Source organism: Nycticebus coucang, chromosome 10 (assembly GCF_027406575.1).
Source record: "Nycticebus coucang isolate mNycCou1 chromosome 10, mNycCou1.pri, whole genome shotgun sequence".
NCBI lineage: Eukaryota > Metazoa > Chordata > Mammalia > Primates > Lorisidae > Nycticebus > Nycticebus coucang.
This window is the reverse complement of record NC_069789.1, coordinates 75204751-75221898: the sequence shown is the minus strand read 5'-3', so window position 1 is coordinate 75221898 and position 17148 is coordinate 75204751. Positions and strand designations below refer to the sequence as shown.

General features: G+C 37.6%; 1 protein-coding gene across 2 annotated transcripts in view; it reads left to right on the top strand.

Annotated features, from left to right (window-relative positions):
* Window positions 1-11038: 11038 nt before the first annotated feature.
* Window positions 11039-17148, top strand: part of PLA2G4A (phospholipase A2 group IVA) — a 174345-nt gene continuing 168235 nt past the window's right edge. The window contains exon 1 of one of the 2 annotated variants that reach the window (XM_053607841.1): window positions 11039-11144. The gene's annotated coding sequence lies outside the window, so the exon portion shown is untranslated. The remainder of the gene's footprint in view (window positions 11145-17148) is intronic. The other variant, XM_053607842.1, reaches the window with a different exon arrangement.

Sequence of the window (17148 nt, the reverse complement as noted above, 5' to 3'; positions counted from 1 at the left end):
TTTGAACCCGCCACCCTTGGCATGTGGGGCTGGCGCCCTACTCACTGAGCCACAGGCGCCGCCAGGGGGAAGTAACTTTTAAATTGAAAATTGGAAGTTAAGTAGATGTCTGAAGGGCAGAGCTGTTGGGAAAGGAATGGGCTATATGTTCAGTCAATTAGACAGGAAAGAATGTGGGACCTTCTTGGAACTGAAGTAAGTCCACGTTAGCCCCATGGAAGAAAAACAGGTGAGATTGTCTTGAGGCAGGCCCCAGGCCAGAGATTTTGAGATCCTATTACAAAGGATAAGTAGCATCCCAAAGAAAATGAGGAACCACCGAAGGGAAGTGATAAGAGAAGATTTGTGTACTAAAGTGATCCCAGTGATAAAGCAAAGTGACAGGGGGGAGCACAAACATATGTGCCATGGAAAATACATCTGCTTGTTCTAAATCTGGGCAGTAAGGAAAAGCTGTCGGTGGGTTGTATTAACTGAAGAGGGAGCAAGGGGAAGTTTGGAATAATTTATCACGTTATCACACAGCCTGGTGAAACCTTCCTTCTTGATGATCATACTCATTATAAAATGGCAAATATTTATACTGCAGAAAGGGTTTAGACAACAACATTTCCTAGCTATTCTAAAAAATGAAGTAAACCACAAGTCCCAGATTTTGGCTATGAGGGATCAGGAAATCTCTTGCCACTGCCCCCACTATAAAACAAAACCAAAACCAAAAAAATCACCCAAATACATATCTGGAATGCTATTTTAACAGCAAATTTTAAGGACACGATCTCGCAACAAATGATTAAGCCTTCTAATTCCTCCGAAAGGGCGGTGGATCATATTTTTGTGTATATGAGTTTCCTCATTTTTCTTGTTTGTGCACAAACCTTCAACATTTAGTCACATTCACAATGGCCTAGAGATTGAATTTTGTAAGACCTGCTCTAGCTACACCACAGACAGGATAAAAACTGGTATTGCCTTTACCTGTGAACCAAGTGTGCTGAGGTCACTTAAGAGTTTGAAATACATCTTAATTCCAGAGCTGTGCCTTTTAGGGTAGACTAGAAGGAGGCTTAGCCTCTCTCTGAAAAAGGAAGCATTATTAGTTGCTTATGCATTGGGAGATGGCTTTGTCTGGGAGTATTCCTTTGCGTGATGGTTACTAGATTTGTAAATACACCCCAGCAGAAGGCCTGGGTGACCACTCTGATGAGTCACTGTGTTTTCACAAAAGGATGCTGAAAGTGGCCTCAGGGTAGGAAGAGAAACTGAAAACCTCCTATTTTAAGAATTTCCTTACTTGTGGTATTTTTCTAAGGAACATACACATAAAATAACATAACTGTGTATATGTCCATTTAGATTGAAGCTTTTTAGAAATTAAAATGAACATCATGGAAAACATGTTTTTTCCATAGAATAGACATTGCATGTTTTCTTTACATATAAAAGTGAAGGGAGGTAACATCTGATGAGAAAAGTTGATGAGTAATGACTCCTTTTTAACTTTATTCCTCATTAGTTTATCTGGTGGAAGAGTCCATTGGAAACAGGAAAACGTAATGTCCGTCTCCTTGTCAGGCAAGTTGAAGGTTTATGAGTTTAGTACTAACCTTGAGAAGAGTAAGCAAGCACACCTCTTATTAGCGTACCAATTAGAGTTTTTTCCAGAATCTTAAACTTCTTGCTTCCTTCTTCCTTCCTTCCATATTTTAGACCAGAGTGAATACTATTAATATTATTATTAAGTCCTGCTTTGGTGAACTAAACAATTAAACAAAAAGTAGGGGGCTTTGAAATCAGGACAACTTGAGTTTGGATCTCTATGCTCACATCTATAAAATGCTGCGGTGCAGCTGAAAATTAAATGAAATAGAACAAAGTATGTTTTCTGGACCTTTAATAAATGGTGGCTATTTATGTTCATTCTCCTGATTCTAGCATCCAATCCTTCCTTTCTACCAGCGTTCCTTTGAAGGTCCAGAATCCTACCCATCCCTCTGATCCAGACTGTTTTCCACAGAGAGATGTATAAATGTTAACATCTTCATTACTTTTTATACCAAAAGAAACTTGCCAGTTATTAAAAATAGTAGTGGTTAATTGCACTCTTTTGATTTCATTTTAGTAGTTGATTCTCTTTGCGAAGTGAGTGATTCTGGCCAGTACACAGCTTGAAATTTATTTAATCTTAGTTATTTAGTATTTCACATATACCTAGACTTAATCACTTGTAAAGACACCTCCCAGCACTTTGGGAGGCCAAAGAGGAAGATCCTTTCTAATTGGCAAGTTTCTTATGTACTACAGGAAAATGTCCAAAACCCTCTGTCTTATATAACACGCCCCCTGGGTGAGCGGCTCTTCTACAAATGGAACTTTACCCTGGAAGTGAGGACAATGTAACCTAAAAGTTGTACCCTCATATTAATTTAAAAAAACTAAAAAAATACTTAAAAAATAAAACCCTCTGTCTGTTAGTCAAGATTTTTTAAAGTGTGACCCCTAATGTACATCTTCAAAATTATTTCTAACTGCTGTTCCTAGAACCTCTCTTCTCTTTGAATGGCTTTTTAAACTTCCTCCACAATCATTCATTCCTCCTGCCTTTATCTTTGCCACTTCAACTTGTCAAAAATACTACCAAATTCAAATCTAGTTTGGATTTCAGATTTAGTGATTGGATTTCAGGGGCACCTTTCTCTGCCACTGTTTCCTCACCCTAGCACTGGCTGTTCAAGGCACCCATCATGGCACTCTCATTATCTTTCATATTGCCTAGGTCAATATGGGATCCTATGTACATACTCGCCGATTATCCTGCCTGAAACACTCCTCCCACACTCAACTTCGTGGCTGGTGGCTTTATTCCCATCTTCTAAGTCTCAGCTGACATGTGTCCTCAAGAGACCACTTCTGGATTTTTTTTTTTAAACATTATCTCACCATTTTCCTTGCCTCTCTTGCCTACAAGGATTTCAGTTCCATGAAAGTATGGACCTTGTCTGTCCTGTTTTTTCTCTCATTAGTGCCCTGGTTATGTGATAAGTGGGAACGACTTCTGGGGAATCGCTATGTGAAGCCTATGGTAAGGTTGGACTGGGTTTTTCAGGAGTTCCCAGGAACCACTCTTGGCGTGGAGGCTTCAGAAAAGCTTCTTACTGTCAAGAGGTGAAGCAGCTTGGCCAATGGGCCAATCAGTTCTGTTTAGTGAATTTATTTTTTACTTCCGCAAGTACATTAAAATTTTTTATCCTCCTATAATAAGCAATTAAAAATTACTGTAGATAAATGATCAAATGAATTAACCGTATTTATTGGGAATGAGTAATATTTATTAAACAATATTATATCCAAAGAGAATGCTGCATAAAATTTGGTGGGCCATTCTAAAATAAATGACCACAAGGAAGTTAAACCATGCTACCCTACATTTATTGCAAATATCGGAATGACTGTTAAAAAAAAAACAAAAACGGAAATATGTAGAGCCAAATGGAAGAAAGATTGCTTTTCCAGAACTGTGACTTAGAGTGAATAGCCATAACTTCTTTTTTTCTATTTTAGTGATAAAGTACAGTATTATTTGACATTGCAGTGCTTTCTTTAACCATAGCAAGTTATAAGCAAAACTGCATATGTAACTTGTTAGGGACTAGTCTTTTAATTCAGTTCTTGTACTAGCCTCCTATTTTTTGGAATATAAAAGTATCTCAGTAGGTGTATTAGTCAGAGTTCTCTAGAGAAACAGAACCAATCAGATATATACAGGTATATATAATAAGTTATAGTAGACAGATTTAAAGATAAAATTCATTGTGAGAATATCTTCATGTGATTATACAGGCTGAAAAGTTCCATGACAGCTATCTTCTAGCTGGAGAACTAGGAAAGCTGGTGATGTAATGCAGTGTGATTTCGAAGGCCTGAGCTCCAGGACAGCCAGTGGTTTAATTCCCGGCCCAAAGCCAAGGGCCCAAGAACAGGGGTGGTGGGGTGAGGGATGTTTTCTAAGTCTCAGATTCCAAAGGCTTAAAATATCTGTAGGCAAGAGAAAATAAATGTCCCAAAAAGAGAGAAAGAGAATTTGTCATTCTTCTGCTTTTTTATTCTATTTAAGCCCTCGACAGGGTGATGCTGGCCTACATTGGTGGGGGTGGATCTTTACTCAGTCTGCTGATTCAAACACTGATCTCTTCCTGTAACATCCACTCAGACACACCTAGAACTAACATTTTATCAGCTACCTGAGCATCCCTTAGACTAGTCAAGTTGACACATAAAATTTGACTATCAAGTAGGATAATAATTGAGGAATATTTAAATTTGTTGTATTATTGATGTTTTCCTAAATAGTCCTATCTATATGAACAATTCAGTTGGATCATTTTGCTAATTTGGAATGAATTTGATTTGAGTGAATGCATCGTTTTTCAAATCAGCTTTTTGGAATGTTGTCAGTCTTGCCGTGACTTATCTCAAATTACATCCCACCATTGAAAGTAAACTTGGAATAAATTGTGGAATTTAAAGCCAAATAATAAATGTGATGAAATTAAATTCTATTCCATGATTTTAAGAGTTACTTTTTTTTGCTGTGTTGTGATTCCATTCCATTCGAAGAAACATGACATATATTCAGAGAATGAAGGACAACATTTCCTAAAGAGACATTGTTGAACCTAACAATGTATTTGAAAAATCAAAGAGCAAAAGTGCTTTAAGTTGCTGAGCCACTAGTTTTATAACTATAAATACAGGAATGGTGCTGCTATCTTAGCCCTAGACAACTAAACATTCTATTTAAAACCTTCTACTGACATCTATGGAGCTCAGTTGCATGAGAAACACTGGAAATTCACTTAGCAGTAATTCCTCCTACTCAGGATTACTTCAAAGCACAGAACACAGGCTCAAGCTTTCTCATTGTTGTCAGTACATTTAAATTCCAAGAGCACAAGTATTTTTAAAATCCTGTAAAGTGCCTGCAAAGTCAGTATCTGAGTTGAGTAATTGAGCTCATGCCCATTCCTACAGAATTACTAAAACTAGATGTGCATTTGCTTTACCAAATTTAGAAGGCTCTTGGAGAGCAGAAAACACCTTGTAAAATTGTTGCTGCCGCGAGTAGACAAAATGAATTAGGACAACCCAGCTTTGTCAAATGCTCCTGAACATGGTTTGCCTACTGTGTATTAAGTCATATTTATTCTTAATGGTATGAATATTTCTGTTTGCACAATACAAATTTTTAATTTGTGCTAAAATCTGAAGCAATTCTGATTTCGTTTTTATTTCTACCTTGACTACAGGTAGAAATATTTTATTTATAAAATATTTATTTATAATATTATTTCAGTTTTTGGCCAGGTATGTGGGGCCAGTTCCCTACTGCTTTGAGCCACAGGCACTGCCTGAAAAATAAATATTTTTAAAGCATAATACTATGGGTCATTAGGCAGTGGAGAAAACTGGACAGTGTGGTACGGCAGTGGGATGATCAAACAGAAATATTCATACCATTAACAATAAACATGATGTCTTGATTTTAAGATGGGAAAAGACATGCAGGGGTAAGTATCATCAGGTAGTCTGTGTGAGTAATAGTAAGGCAAGAGTATAAATTACTATGTTGACAATAAAAAGGGCAGGAAAATGCAATTGTAAAAAATTAGAAGGTAAAAACCAGAAGATGAATAAAGTAGCTGGGTTGTGGGGAGAAGGAGCAAGGCAGTAATGGCTACGGTGGAAGAGAATAGTGGGGTTTCAGATAACTGGGGTTCCATTTTCTATTAGCGGCTCCACTACCACTGGTGTCTAACAGTCAGGGGTTTAGTTGACTTTGAGACAAGGCTGAAAAGATGATCATACAAAACTTGCTATTAACGAGCATATAATAAACCAAAAAAAAATGTGGATTGGAGGTTGGACAGACTTGTATTAAAATCCTAGCCTCACTGCAGATTTTTATGCTTACTTAATCTCAGGGTTCTAAATAAAGAGAATAATGTCAAATTTCACGAATATAGTTGGTGATACAGCAAAGGTATTGCTAAAGCAGGGTGCCTGGCCCACTATAGGCTACCTATAGGGAATAACATTCAGATTACTACTGCTTTATTTGTTATAGTCCTCTTCATATATTAAAAAATGAGAAGGGAAAATTTTTTTTTTTTTTTTTGTAGAGACAGGGTCTCACTTCATGGCCCTCGGTAGAGTGCCGTGGCCTCACACAGCTCACAGCAACCTCCAACTCCTGGGCTTAAGCGATTCTCTTGCCTCAGCCTCCCGAGTAGCTGGGACTATAGGCGCCCGCCACAACGCCCGGCTATTTTTTGGTTGCAGTTTGGCCGGGGCTGGGTTTGAACCCATCACCCTCGGTATATGGGGCCGGCGCCTTACCGACTGAGCCACAGGCGCTGCCCGAGAACGGAAAATTTTAATAAGGGAGTAATTAATGTGTTCAATTAAAAAAGAAGAAATTATTGCTTCCAAATGCATGAGTAACTACTAGTAGGTATTTAGCTATTATAGTTCTTATTATTCGTAAATACTGTCTTCAAAGAGTTGTACTTTGAGCCACAGGTGCTGCCTGTACATCATGACACCTAGTTTTTAAATTCATAGTAAATATATTTTCATTAGGGTCTATTTCACCTGGATCCTGGTTAGTTTTGTATTTCTAGAAATTATAGTAGTGTGTATGCTGGAAGGTACTGAAAAGTAAACTTTCTCTTCCTTGGTAATGCTGGAGATGGCAGTGGTGAGTAAAGTGCTATTGGGGTTTCTAGTTGAAGATATCTTTGACTCCAATAGATAGACAACAAATTCAATAAACCACAATTGAGCTCCAAACGTGTTATGAACTTTATGTGGGAAGCAGTTTTACTACAATGAAAAAGTCTTGTCTCCTGCCTTCATGAAACAAAATGTATAAATATATTTGTATTGCCAAGTATAATACACGGTCAGTGGTTTAATGCATGTTCTTACTCAAGATAATGATTAATTCTGCCAAAGAGGGGAGCGAGTAGGGAACATTTTCAGACAAGGTTGTAATTGAGCTAAGCTTTGTAAGATGAGTTGGATGTTGCAGTGGAATTTAAGGAATTCAAGGAAAATTTAAGGAATTTAAGAGGATAGTTTGTGTGTTAGTTTGAATGGAAGACGGGAGTCAACTGTCTGGATGCCAAAAACTTCACAAGGTGAGAATTACTTTCATTTTCTTCAATTCAGTACCTTACTAAGCTGATTAACTTTGCTAATGCATAGAGAGTAATGATTCATGTTCATGATAGTCACAGTTACAGATCTATCTCAAGAACACCAATTTACTATTTTACTAGTTAGACCAGAAGACTCAAGCATAGTAGTAGCACAGAGGCACATAATATAAATAAATTAGTTGGGCGGCGCCTGTGGCTCAGTCGGTAGGGCGCCGGCCCCATATACCAAGGGTAGCGGGTTCAAACCTGCCCCGGCCAAACTGCAACCAAAAAAAAAAAAACAGCCGGGTATTGTGGTGGGTGCCTGTAGTCCCAGCTACTGAGGAGGCTGAGTCAAGAGAATCGTTTAAGCCCAGGAGTTGGAGGTTGCTGTGAGCTGTGTGATGCCATGGCACTCTACTGAGGGCCATAAAGTGAAACTCTGTCTCTACAAAATAAATAAATAAATAAATAAATAGTTGAGTAAACTGATAGTCATTTTCTGGTTTTATCTGATCTGAATTCCCCTATTTAATTCTTAGCACCCATGCTGTCTAAGCATTTTCATTGGATAGATGGATTTAACTCTCATATAATAGTTTCTTGGTCCTCTTGTCCAAGTTCATGGGAACGTATCGCTTTTGAATAGAGTACAGGATAGTTGAATTGGAAAAGAGAAAAAAAGAGATCACAAAGCAACTGCATGTACAGGAAGACAAATCAATCATAAAAATCAGGTTTTTCTTTTTTTCTTTTTAGGCCATAGCTTTTGACAACTAAGCACTTCCTTGTGAGTCAATTCAGCTGATTTTGTGGTTTCCCTTTCGCCTAGTTATCTACTGCTAACATAGCTTACTATTCAAAGTCTAAGTTTTTAAAGGTGTTGATAATTAATAGCAAACTGTATGACATTTATTGATGGAAATAATGCAAAACATGGGATTGGATATCCACAATATTGCTTGGTTTCATATGGGTTCCAGATGGCTGATCTTCAAGAATGAGCAAGTCAAGTGGAGAAGGGTCTTCCAACCTAATTGATCCTAGAGGATATGGAAGACAGAATCTCTCTCACCTAATATAGAAGCAGGTTCTTGAAGCTAGTAGGTCAATGTTGAGAATATTTTATGGAGGAAACAGGACAAAGTGAAGACAGTACATTTGAATTTGTACCATCTACCTAAGGGTCCAAGTGAACAAGGAGATCACAAGTAGGGTGCCAAAATGATTGTGGCACAGAGGCACAGAACACAAAGTAAGGCAATAGGATCTGGTCACCAGTTCCAAAGAGTAGGAGATATACCTGTACCAGCTTTTATTCACTTCAAGCATGGACATAAGTCAGTCCCATTTAGTAAGGCTGGAGAGAGGAAAACATCTTCCCATATATTTTAACCTTGACCATGATACAGAGGATGCAAAAAAACAAAAACAAAAACAAAAAACAAGAAAGACAAAAAAAAGAAAAAAAAAACAAACTACAAAACTATACGCTTTTTAAGAAAGGAAAAGAAATTGTATGAAAATTGTAATACTCAACATATATTGATAACAAAAGATGAAAGCAAGTCACATGAGCACCTCTTGCAATTTCAGATGTCAAACATGACTTGAGTATTCCAAATTTAATGCAGTTTTTTCCTTTCTTAAAATGTGTATACATTTTTGGTACCATCTGTATATACTCAAATTGTCTTTAAAAGCATTTAACCATTTTTTCCCTATTGTACGTATGTGACACGCGATTGGATACCATCTCCAAATAGTGACAACTTTTGAGCACTGTGAAGCCACTTTTCAAGGGAGTCTTAGGATGAATGCACTTGAAAGTATATATTCTTTCTTTTCCCAGGACCTGCAAAAAGAGATGAAAAATAGCAGTGTGCTCTTTGCTTCTCTATTCAATAAACACTGCCTTTTAAGAAATTCGGGTCCTGGGCGGTGCCTGTGGCTCAGTGAGTAGGACGCCAGCCCCATATACCGAGGGTGGTGGGTTCAAACCCGGCCCCGGCCAAACTGCAACAAAAAATAGCTGGGCATTGTGGTGAGCGCCTGTAGTCCCAGCTACTCAGGAGGCTGAGGCAAGGGAATTGCCTAAGCCCAAGATCTGGAGGTTGCTGTGAGCTGTGATGCCACAGAACTCCACCCAGGGCATAAAGTGAGACTCTGTCTCAAAAAAAAGAAAATGAAATTCGGGTCCTTGGTTAAGAAAGAGAAAAATCTTTACCCCACGGAACACTATTTTAGAAAAGAAATAATTTATAATAAGCCAGGTCGAATTAATGGGAGAAAATGAAAACAAAAAGAAGTTGCATACTCAGCTATAGAAGGCAGATAATCCAGAAGATTTAATAATAGGGGTCTGCAGAAATTATATTCTTTGAAAAGTTATAAGAAATGGCTTATAGACAAAAATAGAAGATCCTATGTTTGAAAAGAAAGATAAAGTAAATGAACATATTAATCTTTAAAGACATGAATTAATTCTTATGGAACTTGGAGAAATTTAAACAGTGCACCTTTTTTATTATGGCATTATCAGGTATTTGAATTTACATTGCAAATTTGGAATTTAACCTGATCTGATTTCCCCATAAATCTCAATATATGTCTTATTTTATTTAGTATGCTTTTAATCTTAAATTTACAAGGAAGTGATTATAAGCACAGGTGTTCTGAATTTGAAATATTTGAACAGTTTTCTTTTCTTTCTTTTTTGTAGAGACAGAGTTTCACTTTATCGCCCTCGGTAGAGTGCCGTGGCCTCACACAGCTCACAGCAACCTCCAACTCCTGGGCCTAGGCGATTCTCCTGCCTCAGCCTCCCCAGTAGCTGGGACTACAGGTGCCCACCACAACGCCCGGCTATTTTTTTGTTGCAGTTTGGCCGGGGTCGGGTTTGAATCCGCCACCCTCGGTATATGGGGCCGGCTCCCTGCTCACTGAGCCACAGGACCCGCCCCATCTTTTTTTTTTTTTTGAGACAGAGCCTCAAGCTGTCACCCTGGGTACAATGCCGTGGCATCACAGCTTACAGCAACCTCCAACTCCTGGGCTCAAGTGATTCTCCTGCCTCTGCCTCCCAACGCCGGCTATTTCTTGGTTGCAGCCGTCATTGTTTGGTGGACTTGGGCTGGATTCAAACCGCCAGCTCAGGTGTATGTGGCTGGCGCCTTAGCTGCTTGAGCCACAGGCACCGAGCCTGAACAGTTTTCATTTTTAAAGTAGTCTTATATTTTTCATTTTTAACACGTACATATTTTATATTTTTGGTTTCTTGTAAACTTTGCCTTTTTTTTTTTTTAAGAGACACAACCTCCAGCTCTTGGGTTTAGGCGACTCTCCTGCCTCAGCCTTCCCAGTAGCTGAGACCACAGGCCCCGCTCCAACGCCCAGCTATTTTTTGTTGCAGTTTGGCTGGGGCCAGGTTCGAACCCGCCATACTCAGTATATGAGGCCGGCGCCCTACCCACTGAGCCACCCTAAACTTAGCCACCCTAAACTTTGTCTTTTTAAAGATGACAAAAATGCACTAGGTTATTCACTGTCTTTTCAATTTTGTTCTTACTTCTTTGGAAAAAAGGAGGAAGTAGTGACTACTTAGGGGTGAGACGTTCCAGACACACACACACACACACAGGCGCGCACATCAGCAGCCACGCAGTTTAGGACGGGTTAATTTACTCATTATTTAAGTACGTTTTCTAACTTTAAACGTCTGGTACTGGTAACTAAACATTTATATTTGAAGCATGAGCTTCTATGCGAAGAGCGCTTTCCCCTTCTTCCTCTTTAAAACATCTGCACACATTCGCAGAGCCCCGCCCACACGCTAGCCCCGCCCACCAAGGATAAAACTTTCTCTTAAGTCCGGAGCCGAAAAAGGATCCTGACAAAGCTAGAGGCGTAGAGGAGCCTGAAGATTCTCATGTAACTCTGGCAACTGTAAGCAATATATTTACTCTTCCCCTGCGCGATTTCTCTTTCCCATTCTCCCTAGCTTTTACTTTGTAGAGTTCCTTGAAAGGAAGGACCGACGGAGGGGAAACCTCGCAGCTTTAAAACGTCTGCAAGTCCTCTGCTTTTTGAAATGAGACACAGATTAGGGAACTCAATCTCCTTCTAACCAATGGGAGTTTGCTTTCCCGGGTCTAAATGCACGGTGGAGTCAAACGAGAAGGTATTTTGTTCAGTCGGAGCCTAAGAGAGTTTAAAAACGTAGTGAGGTGGCGCTTTGTAGCCTTCCACGTGATGCCACCGAATAGTTACTGATCCCCAGGCTTGAGCAGCAGTGCTGTTTGACAGCCCTAGCTAGCGATCTTTAGAGACCGGCTGTTGAATGTCTCTATGTTTCAATTAACAAGAAAAAAGCAACAAACAAACAAAAAACCAACTAGGCATTTTGATTATGTAAGCAATGTTTTCTTGGGCATTTAATGTGTTACAGTGTTATGCAAAAGAAAGATCATATCGAAAAAATTAATTGGAAACTGGTATTCTGATTCACCTTTCCCCCAAGTTATTTGACATGCTGGGAGAATAAAGCTCAAAACTAGATCCTTGAAAAGTATGATCAATCGTATAGCTAAATGTTGAGTGTATTATTTTGTTTCAGAAGGGACAGGCGAAAAAGGCATTTGGTTTTGAAATAACAATGGTTTAATATTTCAAAGTCCCCTACAACTTATAATCGTTTTTGCTCTTAGAAATAATTATTTTCACCTCAAAAACTAGAACAAGAAATTCTCATTCTGGCTGATGATGTAAACGTTTATTCAGCTCAGGCAGATGGAAAGTATTAGAGGCTTTCCATTTGGATAGGTGTCAATTCTAAAGGTACATTTGCAAACATAATTTGAATTCTTGGAGGATTTTACCTTTTATTCTGTTTCTGTTTCTTGAATAAATTTGGAATTGTAGCCCAAAAGATATTTGTAGGGAATTGTGGTGAAATAAACTCTGAGTTTTAAAATTATATCCTGGAGGTCCCTAGATCTTACCAAACAAGTCAGATGTTGGGATAAGACACAGGTATTTGCTTCTTTCATGGAACTCAGTAAGAGTTAAATCTTAGATTAAGCAATAATTGTGAAATGCGTAGAGAAGTGTTTAATCTGCATTTGCTCAAAGCAGTTTTACAAACTTCCTGTATGGGAGGCATATTTTATGGGACCAGATACTGTTTTTTTTTTCTTTTTTCTTTTTTGGCAGTTTCTGGCCGGGGCTGGGTTTGAACCCATCACCTCCAGCACCCTACTTCTTTAAGCCACAGGCGCCACTCCAGATATTGTTTCTTTTTAACATTCTAAGTTACTTTTGGAGTAGTTTGTACTAACGTTTCATCAGAGAAAGAACATTATTGAATGGACTTCTTAGCAACTGCTAAAGTTCATTACAAGGAGATACGTTTGCCTGTGTGTTTAATCCATCCTTATCTTCCCTAGAGCTGCTACTTAGAATAATCATAAAACCAAATGATTTACATATTTAAACATATGTTCCAGGAATAAAAAAGAGAAAGACAGAATTAACTGTGGTTCTTTTTCTCCCTTGTATGCCTTTTATTTACCATCAACTTTTTATTCTTTCTTGCTTGCAGATTTTATAACTTTAGTGACAGTTGTGGACCCTTCCCCAGAATAATGAATATTATGCCATTTCAATACACAAACAAATTTAAAACACTGTTTTGGAAGTTTACAAATCCCCAAAGACAATTCATGTCACGTGAGATGGAGTATTTTTTTTTGGTGGAGATTTCTGATAGTATTAAATGATTAATTAGCATACACTTTACTTGTAAGTTAGGAACTGCCTAACAGTGGATATTGCAATGCCCATGCTATTACTGAGTCACCGTGTTCTGGAGCTCCAGGCAACTTGGTGTAAAGGAAAACACTGCTTGCCTAGAAACCAAGTGACATAGATTATAGACTACCTCGATGATAACCAGTTCTATAGTATTAGACTTACCATTTTTCTTTTACATGTGCTATTTTTTATTGTTGAATGGAGAAAGTAGAACATAATAAGAAAAATGCATGGTATTTTTTTTCTTTTATCAGATTTTGGGGTGTCTGTATTTGCTACTCTTATTCCAGATTTTCTAATGATATTTCCCAGAACAATTGTGTTTTTATGTCATTTATTATTATAAAGATTAATCATGATCACTGTTTAAATTTTGTTAAATATAGAAAATTGCAAAGAATAAAAGGGAAAAATTACCTAGTATGGCTTCCCAAGGGTAATTTTTAAAAATATCATTCTTCCATTTACTCAATCAATGAATATATATGAGTATCCAATATGCATCAACGCAGATAACAAGAAGTCACAGATACACCTCTGTTCATACTGCTAGATAATTTTCTATGCATACATGCACATGTAGATTCATAAAATTATGATCATGCCGTTCGTACTGTTTTGTAATGTGCTTTTCTTTCATTCTTGAAATTTTCCATTGAAGCATGTTTTTAAAATAATTGTGCATTATTATGTATTCATTAATATCTTAAACAATGTGTCAAGCACTATGCAATGCTGGCAGTCTATCCATGAGTACGTATGGCTCTTACCTCGTGTTACTTTCTTATTTTTTTTTTTGTAGAGACAGAGTCTCACTTTATTGCCCTTGGTAGAGTGCCGTGGCGTCACACGGCTCACAGCAACCTCCAGCTCTTGGGCTTATGTGATTCTCTTGCCTCAGCCTCCCGAGCAGCTGGGACTACAGGCGCCCGCCACAACGCCCGGCTATTTTTTTTTTGTTGCAGTTTGGCCGGGGCTGGGTTTGAACCCGCCACCCTAGGTATATGGGGCCGGCGCCCTACTCACTGAGCCACAGGCACTGCCCACCTCGTGTTACTTTCAATATGTGGATATGTTGTATTGGCTGATCATAAATTGTTGGGTATTTAGGTTGTTTACAGTTTTTCACTATTTATGCATAATGTTTGACATTTTTGTTTACTTCCTTAGGATACATTCTTAAATGTATTTTCCAGGTTCTAACAAAAATTCCACTACTTACACTTGTGATATCATAAGCCAATTAACTTATCTTCTTAATGGGCTGTTTTCTCAATTATAAAATAGGAGTGATAATCATTGAGTATTTTGAGGATTCTTAAAAATATTTGGCAAAATCTCATGGAATGCTGGTTATATTTTTGACACTTTGCTCTTGGGAAAGATTATAACCACTTATAAGCAATATAAAAGAGTAGAGTTTTCCTAAGTCAACACTTGGTATTATTATCAAATAAGTCAAACAACAACAAATCCAGTAACTTAGGTGATATACAGAATTGGTTGGTATTTTGTTTAAATTTACATTTCTTGGCTCTGGCGTTGTGGGGGGCATCTGTAGTCCCAGCTACTTGGGAGGCAGAGGCAAGAGAATCACTTAAGCCCAAGAGTTGGAGGTTGCTGTGAGCTGTGATGCCACAACACTCTACTGAGGGCAACATAGTGAAACATGAGGCCAACAAAGTGAAACTGTCTCAAAAAAAAAAAATAATAAAAATAAATAAATTTACATTTCTTTCAAAATAAGGTTGGACAATTTTCATAGAGGCCACTTATATGTCTATGGAAGTTGCCTCTTTGAATGTGACTTTTTAAAAAACTTCTGTTGTAATTTCTAACATAGAAAGGATCAATAGATGGTCCCTGATAATTTTGAAGCATATTAGCAGCCTTAACAAATACAGTTTGAAATTTTGAAGTAGAAGTGGAAATTCTATAAATGTTTTTCTCATTTTTGAAAAATTATTTTTAAAATTTCCTAAAACTCATCTCCTAAAAGTGGGTGAGAATGCCTAGAAAATGAAAGCAAATAATTTTTATTCTTATTGACTCATACTATACAAAAAATGAGAAAACTGAAGAGGGTTCAGAAAAGACGGCGAAAACCCCTTGTAGCATCTCCTGTAACTTTGGGGACATCCTGGCTTGTATAAGGTCAAGAATATGCATTAGGACCAAGGGTTAGGTGAGGAGGTTTGTAAAAAGTTTCGTGAGAAAAATAATAGTTCGCGTTTGTCAACAATCAATTTAGAGAAAAAACATTATTATTTTACTTTTTCAAATAATCCAGCAGTTTATGGTAAAGCAGATACTCTTTCTCATGGGTAAAAACCAATTTTAGTTATATAGTTGGCTCAATATGCATGCGTATGATGTAATAAATAACACACAGTAGACTGGATTTGGTGGCTAGTAGAACTGTGCCCCTAGAAACACTAGATCAGCAAGTGGTTTTCTGCATTTCAGTCAGAAAGTTGAAACACTTCCTATTTGTTCATAGCTTTGACAAGATAAACGAGTATAGCACACAGGCAGCAGACAACCCCTTTTGGAAATAGGTGTTCTTGCCAAATTCTTAGATTTGTAATTAGAGAAGGGACAGTGGCTGCCTGGGATAGTCTAAGGGTAGGTAAATGTTGTCTTCACGTTTCTTTCAAGCTTTGATTTTTTTATTTATTGAAACAAAAGGCAAATCATTTTGTGGACTTTGTAACCGTGAATTGGAAGCAATATAAAGTTTCACACAAAAGCAATTTGGGGAGAAATGCCTGGCCAGATTTGAACATGTACATGGTTATGGCCTGGGCAACAAGGTACATGTCGTTGTGGGATCGTTGATTTCTTAATATCCATTAGTCACTTGTTCTGTCTACTGTGAACCTCAAACAGGTACCGACTTCCTTTTCGTTCAACTGCCCTGAAGAAAAGGCATATGAATTTAAGACTGGCTGAGTTAATGAATGCAGATCTCAAAGAGATTCTGTAGTTCATGGCACTGTCTTCCAGATCACTATTTTCAATGAACTAGTGTCATCGTGTTCAAATAATATCTTTAAAGTTTTGTTGTATCTTTGATTCTTAGAAGAAGATTCTGCTAACACGCTTAAGAAAAATTTGCCACAGTAAAAATTCTAATTTAAAGATGTTTCTTTGTTAATTAAAGATTTAAATGCAAAGCTTACATGCTTATTTATAATCTATTCTTTGTTATTTATTTCTTGACAAGAAATTTATGTTTAAAATATGTAAAAGTTCACAATGTTTAAGTGATCACTGCCTATAATGATGGCTCTGTTGTGAATGAAAAGCAAGAAAAAAAATCAATGTCATGAGACTCATTCAGTATTTTCAGAAATTTTTATTATCTATTTAAAATACATTTAATTTAATTAATTAATTTATTTTTTGACACAGAGTCTCAGTATTCACTCTTGGTAGAGTGCTGTGGCATCACAGGTCACAGCAACCTCAAACTCTTGGGCTTAAGAGATTCTCTTGCGTCAGCCTCCTAAGTAGCTGGAACTACAGGTGCCCGCCACAACTCCCGGCTATTTTTTTATTGCAGTTGTTGTTTAGCAGGCCCGGGCCAGGTTCGAACACACCAGCCTTGGTGTATGTGCCCAGCGTCCTACTTACTGAACTACAGGTGCTGAGCCTAAAACACATTTAGATTGATAAATTTCTTTGATTAATTACCTGTGTCTTGATATGTATTATATTAATATTAATTAATATGCATCAAAACTATGTACTATCAAGATGAATTAATTCATGTTTTTTGTGAATTAAGCATTTGATACGTAATTTGTTTTTGATATGTATTAAAAATAATACCACATATTAATTACTTGATACACATATTAATGTGTACTAGTAAGAGGTAATTAAATGTAGCAACTTAGATAGCATGTACTCTTCTTTTTCACATATAAATTTTACCTGTCAGATCAAAAAGCGAGGATGCTAATATCACTCAGGAATTGTTGGTCTCTGAACTGTGTGCATTTATTCCTTAGCTAATTCAGCTACATACTGGACTTCAATAATAGAGAATAACATGGGGAGATGAAGGATAGGAAGGGCTGGCTGAGAGAGAGAACTGAAGCCAGTTGTAGGTGATGAGAAGCTGCGTTTGGGA